Source organism: Thunnus maccoyii, chromosome 9, assembly GCF_910596095.1.
Source record: "Thunnus maccoyii chromosome 9, fThuMac1.1, whole genome shotgun sequence".
In the NCBI taxonomy this organism is placed as follows: Eukaryota; Metazoa; Chordata; class Actinopteri; order Scombriformes; family Scombridae; genus Thunnus; species Thunnus maccoyii.
The window spans coordinates 14,159,575-14,178,568 of record NC_056541.1 but is presented as its reverse complement, the minus strand read 5'-3'; the positions used below and the strand labels follow the sequence as shown (position 1 = coordinate 14,178,568).

Here is an 18,994-nt window from a genome sequence, read left to right as displayed (position 1 = left end):
AAAGACATACTCTTGCATTAACACACACACACACACACACATACACACAGACAACACAACAATCTTCCTCATCAATCTTTGACCCGTCAATTGTTGAGCAGATGGAGGAGACCTGCGCTTCACCAGTCGATTGATAGTGCCGCTCAGTGATCGATTAGCAGGGCCTGGGCTTTGTTCTCCACTCTCTCACAACCATCACTAATGAGAATGGGAAGGGAGGAGGAGGAGGAGGAGGAGGAGGAGCGAGGGATGAGAGAAAGATGAAAAGAGGAGGGTAAAGACAGAGAGAGCCTTTGACAGCACCTTCAAATAGTTACTTAGCCCTGATGTTGTTTTCTCATTCGTAGAAATCCATTTCACTTCAAAACTTTTTTACAAACAGGCTTGAGACTCAAACGTCTCCACTTCAATGAGGAGGGAAAAAAAATTAATCTTTACAAACTTGTTTTTATGTTAAACTTTTTCCTCTTCCGTCTCCTTCTCTCTCCCTTTCTCACTTCTATCCCCAGCACTTTTCAAAATACCTACACACACAACAGTATTAAATAACATACAATCAGCAGATTGATGTTGTTACTGCACATCGGGTAAGACTGGGTCAGTGTGTCTGTGTATATAGATGTGTACAAGTGTAGCAGGAGCTTGTTCCCACAGGAGAAGGGAAATGAATAATCTTATGGTTTTTGAATCAACTGCATGTATTTAACCCTCTTTCCTCCTGTCCAGCTGGAGCTATGTAATGTAGAGTCTTTTTTTTACACACACAAGAGCACACACACACGCACACACACATCTTGTGTACAGAATGTAACATATGTAATATATAGCTTTGGGCACTTGGAGGGCTCCACATGTGGTTCCTTTTTTGCTCCAGCATGCACTTGGATGCCATGCATAATGGCACATTATAGCTAAACAGGCAGTAACACGGCTTTGAAGCTACAGTATGTTTCATGTAAAACGGCACCGTGGGGAAGAGGCTCCATCAGGCCAGATGGGTGAACAGCACACAGAGCAGCCATGTTGTTTTTTTGACTAGTGGTGACCTGGCAAAGAATTCTAAAAACTGAGACACTCGTGTTTGTGTGCGCTCCAGTGTGTGTGTGTGTGTGTGAGAGAGAGAGAGAGGCTGGAAAGACGTCAAGTGGAATGGCTCCCTATCCTGTTCCCCTTGTCATGTCCAATCACATGATCCCAAATTTGATTACCTGAGCTCAGACCTCTCGTCTGATGTTAAGACACACATATTGCTGCTGTTAAAACCCCCTTGCAGAGCGATTGGGAATTTTCAGAGGAACAGGGGAGATCAAATAAAAGAGGAGGGCTTCATAGTTAACCGAACCAAACAACAGAACTCCCTGTACTTCCCCTTCGCCAACCCCACGTCCCTGTTTCTTCCCCTTCAATTTTACTTCCCTCAACCTGACAAAGTGAGAGGATAGAAGCAGACAGGTGCCTACATCGGTGAATGTATAAGAAGTGCGAGTGAATATATTGTCCATGCATCTCCTGATTACTGTGCAACACTAACGTAAGCAAGCACCACCTCCCTAATCTGAATTACTGGTGACAAGTTCTGGACTTTATACAGAAAGCAAATGGCAGTTTGAGATAGCAGTAATGAAAAAAGGAGGAAGCAAATAACACTAAACATCATTTTGTTACGCTCTCAAGCTAATAAACTGAAGGAGTCAGATAATGCCTATTGTCAGAACAAGCCAAGTGTTAGGCTATTAGACTTGTTTAGGACTCTATCAACAAGTTCATCTGGTCGACATTACAGTCTAATATCCCTGTGTGTGCTCTCCTTCTCTCCCTGTTCCTTTGATCCTCTATCAGGAGACTGTAAACTCCAGCTACTCCCGGTGGCAAATGGAAATCGTTGGCTACTTTTTCAAAGGAGAGGAGCTTTCTGTAAAACGTTTTTACTACAGTTGTGCACTTTAGTCCATCTTGTCGGAGGAAGAGAGTGCAGTCGGAGCACAGTATAGTGATGAAGTAGACATAAAAATGTACATAAAGAAATGTGCTAACAGTTGATTTTATTTCTGTTGGGCACACTATAATTATACTATAATTTTGTTTATGTGAATATATACAAATGAAATACAGATCTGCTGCATTCTTTTTATTATGCAATAGTGGAAGTGAAGCACATCTCTACACAGTTGCACATAAATAGATGCAGAAAATCTTTGCACATGAGGCACCCCTGTTCGATTCCAGCCGGAGACCTTTGTTGCATGTCATAGCCACTCTTTACCCATGCTACCTGTCTCTAAAGCAATGAAATTGTAAATGAATTTGATATATCCCCTAATAAGAACATATAAACACAAACAGTTAAGTATCACTGAGCTGAGAAGTGTTTATGAGTTTTGTTTTTATTGAGAATTGTCTAAATCTCGATCGCTGTCATTAGGAACATGTAACAGACAACATACTATATTGGTCAGTCCCCCTCCTTGTTCCAGACTAAAATTATTAGATGCATTGCCATGACATTTAGTATAGTCATTCCTTATCCTCAGAGGATGAATCCTAATGACCTTGGTGATCCCCTGACCTTTCCCCTAGCGCCACCAAGAGGTTGACATTTGTGGTCTTGAGTGAGAATATCTCAACAGCTGTTGAATGGATTGCCATGACATTTGTACGCACATTCATGTCCCCCTCAGGATGAACTGTAATAACTTTGATCCTTTAGTTTTTCTTGCTCCCATAATGACTTTTCAGTTTGTGAAGAATGTTCAAAAGATGTAAACATTTGTTTGAGGGTTATTATCTTGGAAACAACATTCTTACTGTAAATGGAGCTTTATTGAAGGCATTTACACTGGAAAGGTCAACCAATTAAAGCTAAATATTGTACGGTATGTTACACACAGATAGTGCTAGTTTCAGTTGTAACTCAAATGTACATGTTGGCGGCTACATCTACCAATTTAAATTGATTAAGATTTAAGTCCTATTCCATTATATCTACACAATTTTCAATAAAATAAAAAGTCATTTATTGTCAATTGTCTTTTTAAGGTGATTGCAATTAACTCATAATTTCCTGATATTTAACCACATTGTTAAAATATAGGTGTATAAGGGACCATAGGAGCAGGAAATTGTCTTTCCTAACTGTCTAATGATTTTCTGTCAGAGAAATAGATGAAGCGATATGCAAGAGAAGTTAAGGTGAAAAAGAGGTGGAAGAGTCAGAGGAGAAAAGAGGGGAAAATCCCATTCTGGCAGCAGGAGCTGTGACTGAGTGGTGACTACACACTCAGACGGTAATGAGGACACACTCGGCTGCCCTGTCTGAAAATGGCTTTAGGATCTGGCTCAGTGTGTGTATGTGCATAGATATGTGAGTGTGTGTGTGTGTGCTTGGTCTGACTTAGCCTACTTTCAGGGACACATTTCGGACTCAAGACGAGTTAATTGGGGGACGACTTGTCCAATTGGGGACAAAAGCCGTGTCCCCAATTGGGAAAAAGCTGATTTTTGGGTCAGTGGTTAAGGTTAGGGTAAGGGGTTACGGTAAGGGAGAGAGTTAGGGTTAGGTAAGTAGTTGTTATGGTTAGGGTTAGGATAAGTCTCCAGGAAATGAATGTAAGTCTATGTAATGTCCCCAGAAGGGACCTAAGTAAGTGTGTGTGTGTGTGTGTGTGTACACTCCCCCTTTAGTGTGAAAAGAAGCAGAGAGAAACAGAGATTGACCTTAAATCCTGGATATCATTCATTTTGAGCTCAGCACATTTCACCTGTCTTTTACCAAGTGTGTCATCAGGGAATGAAACGACATAATTAAATGAGAAACAGGTGGGGATCACATTTAAAACCAATTCCCTCCATTTATTTAAGCGTCTCATGGGATTTGAGCCAACATATCTTCTTGTCAATCAATCACTAAACAAAAAAATCAATCATCAGATCAATTTAAACTGTGTCATAGGCCGTTCGGTATCTTTAGTTATCCCTGTGTCAAAACCTGAACTTTTAGTTGATTGCATCATATATGCCTTGCAAATCTTTCACTGAGACATTCCCACGTGTTAAAATTTAAATCTAATATCTTTCAGTTAGGAACCTTGGTGACAAATGTCAAGCAAAGGGTGAATAACAGAGTAAAACCCTAAATCTTTGGTGTTCCATTAACTCCTACATTATCTCTTGACCGGAGATTCATAACCTATTCCTTACCCATATCAGCCACAAGCTGTTATCAAACACCATAAATAGCGGATTTATCCAAACATAGGAGTGGTTCTAGGCTAAGGAAACCGCACTCCCAACAGCGGGGTCAGGAGTTGGTCAATCCTGTGATGACCGCAACGTGAGAAGAAACCTTCCTTAATCAGCTTATTCTCCTATCTCTGTACCTGACCTCAGAGTTTCAGGGGTTAAGCATCTTTTACAGGCTTATTAGATATTCACTTATTACATTCTCCTAAATGATGGTGTGCCATTACTGCTATCTTATTGCTCTGAAGCCATCCCAATGCCGGTCTGTTGTAATCCTATACACCATATTTTAGCCGCTGATGAAGACAGAACGTTTACTAAAGAAGTGATGCTATATGGTAAAGATTTACTGTGATGCAGTGTGCGCATGAGTGCAGAGTGTGTGTGTGTGTATAGATATGGAAGTAGGGACAACAGAAAAAAGGCTTATTATGGCTGATGTATTCCAGAGAGCACAACTGTCATGTCTAATGTGAGAGACATTCAGTTGGTTCTTTGTGTTGCGTTTAGAAACTTGGCCTCCACATTGCTGTCTCTACTGCGCTGCTGTATGCCCCGAACCAAAAGAAAACAACTTTTCACTTCACATCCTTTTAAGCTGTGAAAGTTACAAAAGATGCAAAAGCATTATTTTAAAGCAGAGAACAAAATCTGTATTTTTTACATCCACTCTGTCCGATACTCTTACCAATACTGACATGCATTTTTTGCAATTCTGCTGTCTGTTGTATCATGTAACATTCCTTAAAATAAAAGGTTACATAAATGCCAACCACTGGCGCATGACTGAAAGTTACACCTTTCATAGCTACGGTTGAGTAATGGGTTAATACAATGCTCACATACATAAATATGTCACCATCTGATATTTTATCATACTGTTTATACCGTGAAAGCTATCACTTAAATATCTCTTGTTGTGTTCTGACATGATGATCAATGTCCCATATCCATGGGGCTATTGGGTTTTTATACAATTCTGGCATTAATATGATGAATTACCTCCATTTTTTCATCCATAAACTGTTTCTCAATTGATTTCTAAAAAACGCATATACTGTGATATCATCCATTGCTAATCATAACTGTAACATTTATTTTGCATGGTTGAACTTGGACGACTTGAATTTTCATGGCTGCGCATTGTTCTAAGCTCAGTTCTCTGTGAGTGTTCATGTCTACATGTGCTTGTGTTCACCATGACAATGACGTGTACTGATCGTCAAATCAGCAAAAAAGTTACAGCTCTCTCAGGAGAGTTTACATGCATGTAAATATGGTGTAAATGCATGAAAACATATGTCATACAAATGTGTAAAAGCTTTGTAAAGTGACCTCAACAAGTACCATGTGGACGTCACTTAACTCCTTTGATGCCTGTCTGACCTGGCCAAGCACTGGTCTCACTGTCTGATTGATTAACACGCCAAACTCATCTTCAAAGTATCCAGCCAAACTGACTGGGGTCACACAGACTGCCAAAACTAATGTAGTAAACAACATACCAAATAAACCACTTGAAATGCACACGCACAGAAGACTGAGGACAAGATAAGGACTGTTTTTGGCCTGTGGTGAGCTCAGAATGAACAAATTAAAAGCTATGAGAACTGGGGGGGTGGGGGGATGTGGAGAAGGAATGCAAGACAATCCCTCGATTTAGAGGGGAAAAGACCCTTCTGAGCTGAGGACTTGAACATGAACTTGATGTGACAAAAACTGAGTTTCATCTTCCAAGTCAGATAAAAACAAAAAAAATGCAGATACAAAGAGAAAGAAAGAGCAAAATGGAGCAGGAAAGGGAGGAAAGAAAACGAGAGAGGCAGAGGTTCGATGAGGTGACGTTCTTTGCCCTGACATTTTGGGCAAACGCAATCAAAGGCCAGGGGGAGCTGAAATGAGCCAGGCTCGCTGAAGAGACACAGGAGAGAGGAGGAACAGATTGAGTGCGACTCAAGAAGGAGGGAGAGCACTTTATGGCGGGACATGCTCGATCTGGGAAATTAATTAGCCAGAGGGCAGGGAGAAGGCACTGTGCCTTCTTGTGTGTGTGAGTACTGAGGGCATGGGCATTTTCCAATCAGTCTCTGATCTGATGTAAACCAGCTGACACGTACCATTTTGAGACTGTGTGTGCTTGTATGGTTTTATGTGTTTTTTGGATGTGTGTGTGTGTGTGAGAGAGAGAGAGAGAGAGAGAGAGAGAGAGAGAGAGAGAGAGAGAGAGAGAGACAGAAGCAATCAGCAGACCCTGAAATGTTTAAGTGGTGAGGTAGAGACAGAACAACAAAAAAAGTGACTTTGAAGTGTTATGGTGGTCTACCATCTGAAAATAATACACTTAAACAGACACACACACACACACACATACTGTTTTAGTAGTGCGATAACCTTGTGGAAGGGATGTGAAGTTTAAAGTGGAAGGAAGATTGGAAAGGTGAGTGACTGACAGCGAGAGAGAGGGAAAGATAGAGAGGAAGAGTGATGGGCAAGGACAGATAGACAGAGTGAAAGGGTGATAAGGAGAGATGGAGCTATCACAGAGGTGACCTACAACAGGCTTTCCTTCACCACTGAGAACGAACACTCGTCACTGATTCTCACACACACACACACACACACACACACACGGGACAACGGGACACTTAACACATTGACATTATTCATCAGGACTCAATTAGGCTGAACACACTATGGTCTAGGATAAGAGCAGTAAATTCTGTTCAGTTAAGAGTATTTAATGAATGAGTTTCAATGAGTTCCAACAAGATGTACTCACACTACAGAATCCTGACTGGCAGAAATTTCAAACACTCCAAATTTTGTCAGGGCTGCACAATTATAGGAGTTAGGTACCATATTGCATGATTCCGCACCTCACAATTCATATCCAATGTCAGTATTCATCACCAACGCAGGAAGTACCCCGTACAGTATGCAGTGAGGCGTAAAGTAAGGTGGAGGTCGGGCTGGTGGACGGTGCTGTAGCGAGTCTGATTTTAATGCCTCTCGTCACAGACCAGCAATTAACGTTAGCACTTTCTTTTTAATCGTAACCAGGATCTTTCCCAACCATAACCACATGTTTCTGTTGCCTAACCACAATCTTTCCCATACCTCACCCATACCGTAGTTGCAGAGAAAAGTGCAAATTTTTATATTACGTTGGCACAGGATGTATAGTTGTCACTGAACAGTTTTGCAGAATCATCCAATATTGATGTTCTTGTCTGGCGATAGGGTTGATGCTGGATAAATAATTCACTTATTAACGAGTGGGCGCAGGGGTTCGAGAAGCTGGCTCGCAACCGCCAGTTTTCCCCTAAACCAGCAGGATAAATCTCAGTGGGGCAAAATAAAGGAAAGAGCAGTGCTTGGCGCTGACTAATTATCACCATTGACTTGCCCTTGAGCAAGGCCCTTAATCCCCAGCTGCTCCAGTGGCCAACAGATTAGACTGTGGTTATACTGGGCAGCTTCCAGGTGTGAATGTTTGCAACTAGTGTGAACAGGGTGTGCCTGAAAAAAGGGATCACTGCTCTCAGTGAAACTTTGGGGAATAAACAGAGGGAAATGAGGGTTAAAAAAACAACAACAACAACCAAACAAACAAAAAAGTAAAAATCTTGGAGAGCTTGTCGGGTCTGGTGATGCACAAACAGCCCCAGGCAAATTTGTGTGGCAGGGATTTTGTGATAATTTCAATATTTTCACCATGTTGTTGTGTTGTGGTGACATTTTAGGTAGGTGTGTTATTTTTGCTGTTTTTCCAGAGGTGCCACACATGCTAAAGTATGTGCTCCTGACTGTCATTATTGCCTTTGAATCTAAAAATGTTCCACACAACAAAGAGGGACCCTTTTCTCAGTACAACCACATGTTTTTTTAATATTTTGCTTTCAAAGTTATACATCACTTGTTCTCACACGTTAGAAGTGTTTTCAAGGTCTGTTTGTGATGCGGTGTTAAACAGTTATTTGTTGATGCAACTTTGGGAGGAATTGGAACAGCTTAAACTGATCAAACAGATCTCTCTGCTAATGAAAATGCAGCAGAATTGTTGTCAAGTTAGAATGAGATTTCATAGATTTATGACTTACTTTAATATAATTGATAATACAGCCCTGATATAAAGGTATATAAAATAGGTATATTCCCATAAAAATGCCCATTAAATAATGATAATAACATACTAACAGGCCTGTGGTACTGTCTGTTTTTGTTTGGGTGTATTGTGTGTATAATCTCTGTGGAAGTTGTGTGTTTTATATCTTTATCCTGCTGCTTCACAGACAACATCCAGAAGTAGTAAACAGACACACACACACACACACACACACACACACACACACACACACACACACACACACACACACACACACACACAGAGTTTTCCATTGCCATCAGCAGTAAAAGCAGGATATTAAGCTCTATTTCAAACCAACAGCACCTCTGCTCCTATGCACCTCTCCTTTGAGGATATTAATCCTCCCCACCTTTTCTCTCTCTCTCTCTCTCTCTCTGTCCGTCTCTTTTTCCATCACTCTCACTTACTCTCTCTCTCTCCCTCCTTCTCTCTATTTTGGATTCTGTACAACAGGAAAACTGCTCTCCAATTCTGACATCACAGACAGAGGGGCATAAAGCTTAACAACTTCAATTTGAAATGAAATGGTGAGAGAGGAGGAGAGAGAGAGTGAAGAGAAAGTGAAGAGGAAGAAAGAGGACGAAGATGAAGACAGAAGGCATCCTAGTCGTTGAACTGCATGTTGCATGTGTCTGACTGGAATTAACGTAGCGTAGCAATAGTTATGGCTTTGGTTATGGATTATGGCTAATCCTTTAGCATAGGGAGCAGGTCTTAAAGATAATTACACGCTACTATTGGATCCAGAGCCCAGAAATGGGCCTCTCTTACATCATGCTTATTAAGATCCATAAGAAAACTGGCTGCTCTTTCATACTGCTTAGACAGAGTACAGGCTAACACACCGTGGCATTCTCTGCCAATCTTAATACTACTTAAACTTGTCTGGAAGGTATAAGAGCATTGTTACCGAGATCTCAGCTGGTCTTTCAGTTTTGTGATGGAAAAGAGGAAAGAATGGGCTTAGCTTGGATTGTGAGTGTTTGGGAAGGATACAAAAATATTTGTTTGTATGTGTAATCATGCAGGTTCAATTAGTCATCATCACAAAAAACACAAAAACAGTGAGCTGTTCGCCAGCACAGGGTAAGTAGTTAATTAGCAGAAGCTCACTTCCCATTAAATGCCAACACTTACAGACAGGAAGATGATCCACACATTTTTTTCTTCTTTCTTTTTTTAGTAATTTCTTACTATGTCCCCTTTTCTTTTTCCCTCAAAACATCCCCGTCTCTGTCTAATACACTGCCAAGTGCCTCTGGGTCTGATTTTGTGCCTTATCTCAAGCCTTTAACAGTCCACTCTGTCTGCATTAACCCAGCAGGAATCATTAACCAGATACACAACTGCCTCTGACAAAAACCTCCAGTAACCTCTGATAACATGTGTGTGTGTGTGTGTGTGTGTGTGTGTGTGTGTGTGTGTGTGTGTGTGTGTGTGTGTGTGTGTGTGTGTGTGTGTGTGTGTGTGTGTGTGTGTTTTTCTCTGTGTGTAAATTAGGGGTCTGCTTAGCTCCTGAAACAGCCCTAAAACAAATGACCCAATACCAATTACTTGTGCAACAATTAGGTTAGTAGACCATTGATAGCAGGCAGACCAACACACAGAAAAGTTATCTTTCCTCTCCTTAACCCAAAACCAATGAGAATAGCAGTAGACAGTGTTGCCAGTGTTGCAATGAAGACAGTACTCTGTGATGTGACCAGCACTGAGACTGGTTAAGATGTTGTTATGTTATGTAAGTGTCCAAGAAGAGGAAATGACAACAATGGACTCAACATGCCATGTAGACTAACCACTAGATTCTGGGAAACTGTTGGCATGTCAGACAACTGAATTAAAGTACTTGGCTAAACTCTCATCTTAAAACTGGAATTACTTGTGTGTAATCTTTATTTGTAAGCTTTAATCCTTTTCCTACAAAACTAAGTGGAGGCAAAGTTTCCTTAGTTTACAGAATTTCCCCTCATCTTTCAATTATCTAATGAAACCATGAGTCACACACATTATTGGACCCTGTACTTTAATTTTATGTATATAATTACTACTTCCATCTTCTTGATATTAACTGATTGTTTTGAAATTTAAAGGTTGCAGTGGTGTTGGCTCTATGCCCTCAGTTCCACACATCTTGGAGATTCAACATTGAGAAAAGCAAAAGACGGGGAAAATAAGCCACGGTGTGTGCTGAGTGGGCACAATGACATCTGACCTGTGAGAAAACACTGTGGTCAGCTGAATAAAGGTAAAACTAGAAGATCTAAAGAATATGGTTAAGTTATAATGATATAAGAGCAGAAACACCATGAACACAGAAAAAAGCAAAGATCTTAAAACAATAGTACAGTATATGAGAACATAAAACAATACATTAACTGCAGACTATCAATTTAAAGCTTTCATCATGTTCAACATTGAACCAACTTTACAGACATCTGGAAAGGAAAAACCAACAGAGTTGCATTCATAATGTTCAAAAGGATTTAAAAAAAAGGCTGAAAAAAACTTATCTCCACTAGAATGTGGCACTTTTGTCTGGAAAAAAAAAGACAAAAGTCTGCTTGGTCTCTTTTATACAAACTCTTAATGACTCATGAGTCTGTAACTGCACTTAGTCAGGTCTCACCAAAAGCTCTTTAGCAAAGTTTAAAGCTGGCGTGATGTTTTCTGATCAATACCTGGCCATAACTCAAATCACACATCAAGTGCCACTGCTGTATACAGCTCACACTCTCAACCTAAGTGCACACACACATACACACATGTACATTTTCATAAGCTTAGACAGTGTTTTTGATCAATATCTGGCTATAGATCAAACACCTTTTTTCAGTTTACGGCTAACCTTTCTCAAGGCTCATTTCAGACGCACACAGAATAACTCATGTCTTACTTGAGACCGCTGCTTTGACTGCGTCTATGAAATTGATAAGTGCTCTTAAATGCAAAATGACAGTTTAAGAACCTTGTTTTTGTACCACGGCATAGTCAGAACGTCTCATAAAAACACAAAGCACTTTTCTCCAGGAGGTAACTTCACAGTCAGGGCCAGATAGAGAAACATACAGCAGACCAAATGTGCGGCTAAAGACTTGAAACTATGTGAGAGTTCTTCTTGAAAGGATAATTTGTCGAAATGTAACATGGGAAACGGTGTAGGAAACAATTTTTCCTTCATATTTTTCATTTTATGTCAACTCCACAAAACTTATGAGTTCTTTCGCCACAAATATTTCATCTAACGTATTGCCGACTTCAAAAATTTACCTGAGTCTTTTAAACACCAGTTGAAAACTGCAACAAGAGTATATTACTTTAGCTCCAGTACAATCAACTGAGAATCGTATTAAGGAAAACTTTCTTTGAAATGAAATCACTCTGCAATAAAACCATGACTTTTTTTGTTTTATACCACCATCAAAAAGTCTGCCTCAGCCAAAATACATAGTGCCTACATTTCTGTTCAGGTGCCTTTGATTGCATTCTGTGGATTCGTCATTTTGTCTAAAAAAAAAAAAATACAGCTACTCAATCCTACAAACTGCCTCACTATCGAGCCTCTTATCTACCCTGTACTGTTAACCTGAGTAACACTGTGACCTTTGCCCTGCATGAAAGTCTTTCTTTCTCCCGGTGGTTTATGTGTTAATGTCTCTTGAGTCCTTTCCGATCATATATCCCTCTTCTTTTCTTTTGCTTTGCTCATCATCTCTCATCTCTTACCCTCCCCTCACTGTCTCCTCCTCCTCCTGATCCTCTCTAAAGGATGTTTTCTTGTTCAGGGTCACTGTCACCCCCTCAGTAGCTCAGTCGACCTTTAACCTGTTTACGACTGGGGTCAGCGCCTGTCGCCATGGTGTTTAACATCCTTGTGGGAGGCCATCCATGTAGATGGGTATAGTGTACATTTCAAACATGCACATTATTTGTAATGTCTGAGGCATGCAATGTTGACCTTTCACATTCACTTTAATCTTCCACTCAGGTTACCAGCCAAGACAGACAATAGTCAAAGTATCCCCCACTGTTAACATCTTTTACTCATTCTTTTATCCAAACTCCCTCCATCTCTGGCAGCACGGTGGCTCAGTGGTTAGTACTGTTGCCTCACAGCAAGAAGGTCCTGGGTTCGAACCCTGGCCGTCCCAGGTCCTTTCTGTGTGGAGTTTGCATGTTCCCTGTGTTTGCGTGGGTTTCCTCCCATGCTCCGGTTTCCTCCCACCATCAAAGACATGCATGTTAGGGTTAATACTCCTGTCAGTGATCCTGACAAAAGAACTGGAGTTGGTCCCCCGGGCGCTGCACTGCGGCTGCCCACTGTTCCTAGTGTGTTTGTACAAGATGGGTCAAATGCAGAGGATCAATTTCCCCCTACTTCTTCTTCTTCTTCTCCCTGAACCTTTTTTTTGTCTTCACTGTAATTTTTGTCTTTCCTCCCCTGTTACCCTCCCTCCCTGTCTCCCTGTGGTCTAAACAGGTCTCTTTCTCTTTGGATGCTCGCCTCTCTGTGACTTTCAACTGCAGGCTATTGAGTTACACCACCACAATAGCAAGACATCCCACAATGACAATTATCCTGTGTAGCGATGGCTGTAACCTGTGCCTGGGAACCAAAGAAGAACATTTATGAAAAATGCTCTTCCTGCTGAAATGAAGAGCTCAGTGGTGGCATAAAGCAAACAGGGCAATTTCAGTTTTTTTGCACTTTCCCTCTAAGTTAACAGCCTCAATTTTAAATCAAGTGAACATGTGTTGATTATCTCTTTTGCTTCCTAAGGGCAAAGTTTAGATGCATTTCCATTTTCTAATATATGCACATGTCGGATCTAATAAAAGAATTACCAAAACCAAAACATTACTGTGAAATTCTGACTCTATAACAACCACACTTATCACACATATATGAACTTCACTTTTTAATTTCAAATCAAAATGTACGCGGTTAACCAAGCAATGTGTAAATAAAAATGCTTGTCAGGTTAGTAAGTAGTTAATGACATAATCCTCCAGGTGGGTTATGTCTCTGTTGGTTTTTTATGTGTCTGTTAGAGCACATTAGTGCTGAATGGATTCGGTGTGTGCACCGACAGAGAACTCACAGCTGTTGCTGTTGTGCTGCTGCGTGGCCGGTGTAGACAATGTGTTCCTTTCCTGAGTCATTATGTGCACATGCTGTATGTGTGTGAGCAGTTATGTCCCTACTTACTTTTGGGGGCTGAGGGGGAGTCTGTTAGTGTATATGCATTTGTTTCCAGAGGGAGTGGGTGAGCCTGGGGAGGCAAAACACTCAATGGGCAAATGATACAAGTCCTGCACTCCTCCTCCATAAATTACCAGCTCATTACAGTAATGCAGCCCATTTAGCATAGGGAGACGGGGGAGATGTAAGAAAGGACTGCAGAAAAAAGTGTTTGGGTGTAGCAGAATGCATGTGAGGTGCAGCAGATGAAGCATAAATGTCAAGGAAGAAAATGGGGTGAGAGCAGGGGTACACAAAATGGGGCGATAAGGAAGGGAAATATAAGGGGGGAGGGAAGAGGAGGAGGAGAGAGGAAGGGAGGAAAACAGAGAGGGGAGGGGGAGGAAAAGAGGGAGGCTTTGCTGTGATGTGTTTAAGGAGCTTTTCAATCTCAACAGAAGTGCTTTTCATTAGGTTAAAATCTATCATCTATGCTGCTGCGGGAAAAAAAAACAATGGGGAAATATTAATATAGATAGTGGCTACAGTAGGAGACAGCGATATAGACCCAGACAGAGCGAGAGAGTGGAAAAGAGAGAGAGGGAGGAGGGGAGAGAGAAAGAAAGAGAGAATGGGATGAGATGTAACAGTTGTAATTGAATAGTGAACTAGAGAGGGCCTGAGTGCAAGCACTGATTAATACAATTCAAATTGATTGTCTCCTAGTAGCTGTGAGAACATCTCATTCTGACTTTCATATTTGAATGTTCAGCATGTTCTCTGCGTGCATGAGTGTGTGTGTGTGTGTGTGTGTGTGTGTGTGTTTAACAGAGAGCAGTTATGAGGGGTAGGGAGAATGAGAGTGCCCTCTAGTGCTTACTGCTTCTTTTACCCCACCTTTACATGATGTTACTGGCTTTTTTGGTTGCTTTTTTCAAGTTTAAGGCAAGTTGCCTCTGTCTTTTACATTATTCTTTGTGGTATCTATACACAGCCAGCATTGTTGGATAAATCATTCTTTCTGGAGAAGCCATCTGCTGCTTTTTATTCTCATCTTTATTGAAAAAAAATATTCCACAGACCCACGCTAGATATTCCATCACAATAAACATGAAGTCTTAATTAGATTTTGTTTGTTACTACACTGTACATGAGCTGTTTTCTTATATCAATGCATGCTGTGTTGTATGTCCTTCTTACATTCAATGCCTGCAGACATATGCAGAAAGAAATGCATGTCTTATAATCGTTATTGTCAGATCCCATTCTTAACATTTGACACTGCAACGTTTGCATTTTAAAGGAACACAAATTAGAAAATTGTTGAGAATCCAATATCATATGATACTTAAAATGGCTGGGAGATATGTACAGTAGATGTAGACAGTGATAAATGTGTTTTCCATCTACAAAATGTTCCTCCTAACTATATCCCTCTCTCTGTCTTTCTCTATACAAATTACAAAAACAGAGCAGGATGTACGTAGATGAGAGTGAAGATGGCTGAGTGGGAAGATTCGCGTTCCATTTGCACCTCAGGAGTATCTGAGAAGGATTTATAGTTGGGGCGTGAAACAATCATTCATGTTAGCGAGTCAGGCCCTGCGTTCAATTAGCAATAGCTCGTGTCTCACACTGATTCCCTGTGCTTGGGAGCCAGAAAATCTAGTCAGCAATGTGAACACAGGAAGCTCAAGCTTTCTGCTAGGACCCCCCCCCCAACAATTCATTGCTGTTCTACCTGCTTGCCAACAGTGGGCGGCTATTTCAACTCGTTCTCATTCCCAGGTTGTCAAATGCCGATGATTTGTTGTGCACCTCGGCGTCTGATACTGACGCACAAGGCATTCTTTAGCGCCTTTATGAGACGTACCGGGCTTTCAACTTATTCCAGTGTAAACCCATCTGCATCATTATTGGACGCGTTTTTTAACGTGCAGTATCAGGGCAGTTCGTGAAATTTAATTTATATAATGTTCTTGAGTGGAAAGTATCTTTCATGCCTGCACCAACTGTTACACATCACTGTTAAAAAATTTGCTAAAATTATGTTTTATGGTGTGACAACACTGTGGTTAAGGTGTGGTTAGGTTTAGGCATTAGGCAGACCGGGTTAGTTAAAGATCATGGTTTGGGTTAAAATGATCATTTGAAATGTGGTTGGAAGCGAGAAGCACAGACTGGTCTCCTGCAGCAAAGTCAAGCTAAGTTCACTTTTTGCCATCTATTTACGTAGCCAGGACAATTGTCACCTTACATAGAGGTCATCAGTCTCATGGCGTCTATTTCAGATGTTGCGGGAGTTCTATAGAAGTCTATCAGTCTACCCTGCACTTTGAAAAATGACACTAAGGGGATACCCAGTGCACTGAAGGGAGTGACAAAGCGTCGGTATTTGACAAGTTGGGAGTGAGAACAGGTTGGCTATTTAGACTTCTGCCTGCGCCACACTTTTCAGAAACTGTACTGTAATTCTACCTGGTAAGACATGTCATCAAAATACCTCAGGCAAGGAGGAAGGTCAGTAGAAAGATAGAAAACAATATGAAAACTGTTGCAGAGTGATTTGAAGACAAACGCAGCGAGATTGAGAAAGAGAAGCTGTGTCATTAAGATTCCACTGTGGAAAGAAAAGTTTCCTCGAAAGTCTCTTATTTCTTTTTCTTACAATCACATAAAATAAATCAAATGAAAAATGACACGCTGATGATGGTGAGCAAATTATAAAAATCCTTGTCCCATTCTATTTGTTTCATTACTTCTATTTCTATTTTTAACTAAAAAATTAAAGTTAAAATTTCCCTGGGCCTTTGAATGTTGAGGGACTGGAGGCAAAAGGTATATTCCAGTAACTAAAGAAAGTCATAGTATGTTCTGGTGTAAAGATTATCTGAGCATTAGAGAGACAGATGAAATCATCTATTCACTTAAAATTTGTGTCTTCCAGCAAGAGTTCAGACTACATGGTGTACAAATACTCTTCTAATGTTTACTGATCAATCCATGCTTTTAAATGCGGGAGGGACGCTGTAATTTACCATTCTGTTCCTTCCCTTTTTCTCATTTTCATTCTCACTTTAGTCCTTTGTCTCACAAAAACACACTCACTTCCCTACTCTTGCTCATAACAGCACTAAATTTTGTGAGAAAAGATGCAATTATTCTCTTGTTTATAAAGCAAGGGAGGGTCAGGTGGAGAAAAAAGGACAAAGAGGCCAGGGGAAATCACTATATTTTATAGCCACTTCAGACAAGAGGTGGGGACAAAGCATGCTGTGCTGGACAATAGAAACCTATTTTTCCAACACGCCCATTGCACTTCAGAATGTATGTTGTATGCACTTTAAAGCACTTCCTGAACAGTGCAATAAAAATTATCATTATTGTTATTATGTATATTGTATTCCAAAATCTCTGCTCCCCCTATTTACTGCACTGGATATCCATCAAATTCCAAATCGACTTTTTCTACACTGATCTCATCTTACAGACGAGAATGAAAAAGCTACATGTTGAATATATGAGACTTGAGGTTAGGTGTCAAGTAGGTACAAACTGTGAGAGTGTGATGTGAGAGTATTGATGCAGGCAGCTGATCAACACCTTCATTTATTATGGAGAAACAAAGGAGAGGACGAGGGTCCGTTCACATGAATGATTTAGAAACCTTGTGTTTGTGTGAAGTACTGCATGTGTCTGTGTGTTCCTGTAAAATAAAGAAAAGAGGAAAGAAACAAAAAACGTAACTACATAACCGCAGTAACTCACTGAGAAATGTGACAACCTACGAAAAAGTGTAGACACCCACACATGTACACTCCTCCTAAAACCAAACGAAGAATCTTTTGAGTTTCAGTTGCTCCTTCCAGTCTTTTATCCCTTTCATGCTGAATACTGTCCCGTTATTCCAAAGTAGCATTTGTGTAAAGATTACCTGGTAAAACAACAAGCAATATACACTATGTGGTCACCAACTACATGCACCACTGGATTTGACAGTCCAACCCTCAAACATTTTGTAAATTATAAAACAGATAAAGCTTCTTTTTAATGAATACAACCTTTCTCACAGAGTTTAAGCCTCTAAACCCTCACAACCCCCACCCTCCAATTAACTACTCTTAACTCTTATGAGTCCTGAAGCTCAGGGGGAAAAAAAAAAAAGCTTAGCTAATGTAATGTGTACTCTGGACCAGTCTGCAATGTTGGATGGACTGCAGCTCAATAGAACATAATGGCCAATTATCCTGCGCGTACACTAATGGCCCACATTAACTGGCTGGAATATGGGAGTAGGAAGTGGATTATTTAGTAAAACATGTTTTCTACCTTTCTGGAGTTGTGCTGCACACATATAAGTAGTTCTGGGAATTGGAACACTGCAGCCTGCTCAGGTAAGGTTGAGTCATTCGTCAAACTAAAGTTGTAGACATTTAAGAGACATGGTCTGCTTGCATTTTTGCAGTGTCATGCCTCAGAGCCCCAACACCCAGGACAGATCTTTTGCAGTGAAGTTCTGCAACATGCTGATATCTTGTACAATCCATGCAATGTCTTTTTACTGTCTTCCATTTTTTTACTGGTAATGTTTTTGTTGTTGTTCCACCATGCTTATAACCATGGTAAGGGGTCGGAGTCTTTAGAAAATTTATGATTTGATTTTGATTCTTGAAGATGTGATTTGATTCTAAATCAATTCTCATTTTAAACTCAATTTCCAATCGAATATAGAATATTTTGTGTGTGGGAAATTACCAACTTACCAAAATTTTCCATTTGTCTCAGGACTGTCACATTATTCGCAATACAATACTGCACTTCCTTCATGTAAATTATAACTTAAAGTGGAACTCTACCAAATTTACACATCAAAATCTGTTTGCATGTCTCAGGGAGTACTGTATATGTGAAGAAAGTTCTATAAAGCCTTCAGTGGCTCCAGAGGGAGCTGCTTAAGATCTGATAAGTTCCCTCAAGTAGTATCACTTTAGGCATTCTCAGGTGGGGCTGCAGAGTAAAAGATTGAAAAATGAAAAAAATCTGTGCGGAGTTAAGAGAGGTGAGGTTACCAGACTTCTGTAGCCTGCTACACATCTCTGCTTGAGGCTAGCAGCTCAAAGCTACATTACACCAATACTAGCATAACACGCCCAAATATCTGACTACACTGTTAGCATGTAGTCAGACATTTCATTCAGAGTCTTTGACTCTGTGAATTGTTTCAGAGTTGAAAATGAGAAAAAATCTTGATTCCTGTCTTCATCATTTTCCACCCTAACCATGTTCGTTTTTGAAAAATGATGTCAGAAGCAGCAAAAGGCCTGAATGTAGCTTTTATTTATTCTTGTCGATTATGCCCCCTCCCACATATTGTTTATGCATGCACACTCTCACAGCAGATATCTGCTCACGTGTAAACACAAACACAA

At 40.4% G+C, this 18,994-nt stretch overlaps 1 protein-coding gene across 1 annotated transcript in view; it reads right to left on the bottom strand.

Moving 5' to 3' along the window:
• fbxl17 (F-box and leucine-rich repeat protein 17) overlaps positions 1-18,994 on the bottom strand; it is a 248,318-nt gene that overhangs the window by 32,624 nt on the left and 196,700 nt on the right. The gene's annotated exons all lie outside the window — the stretch shown is intronic.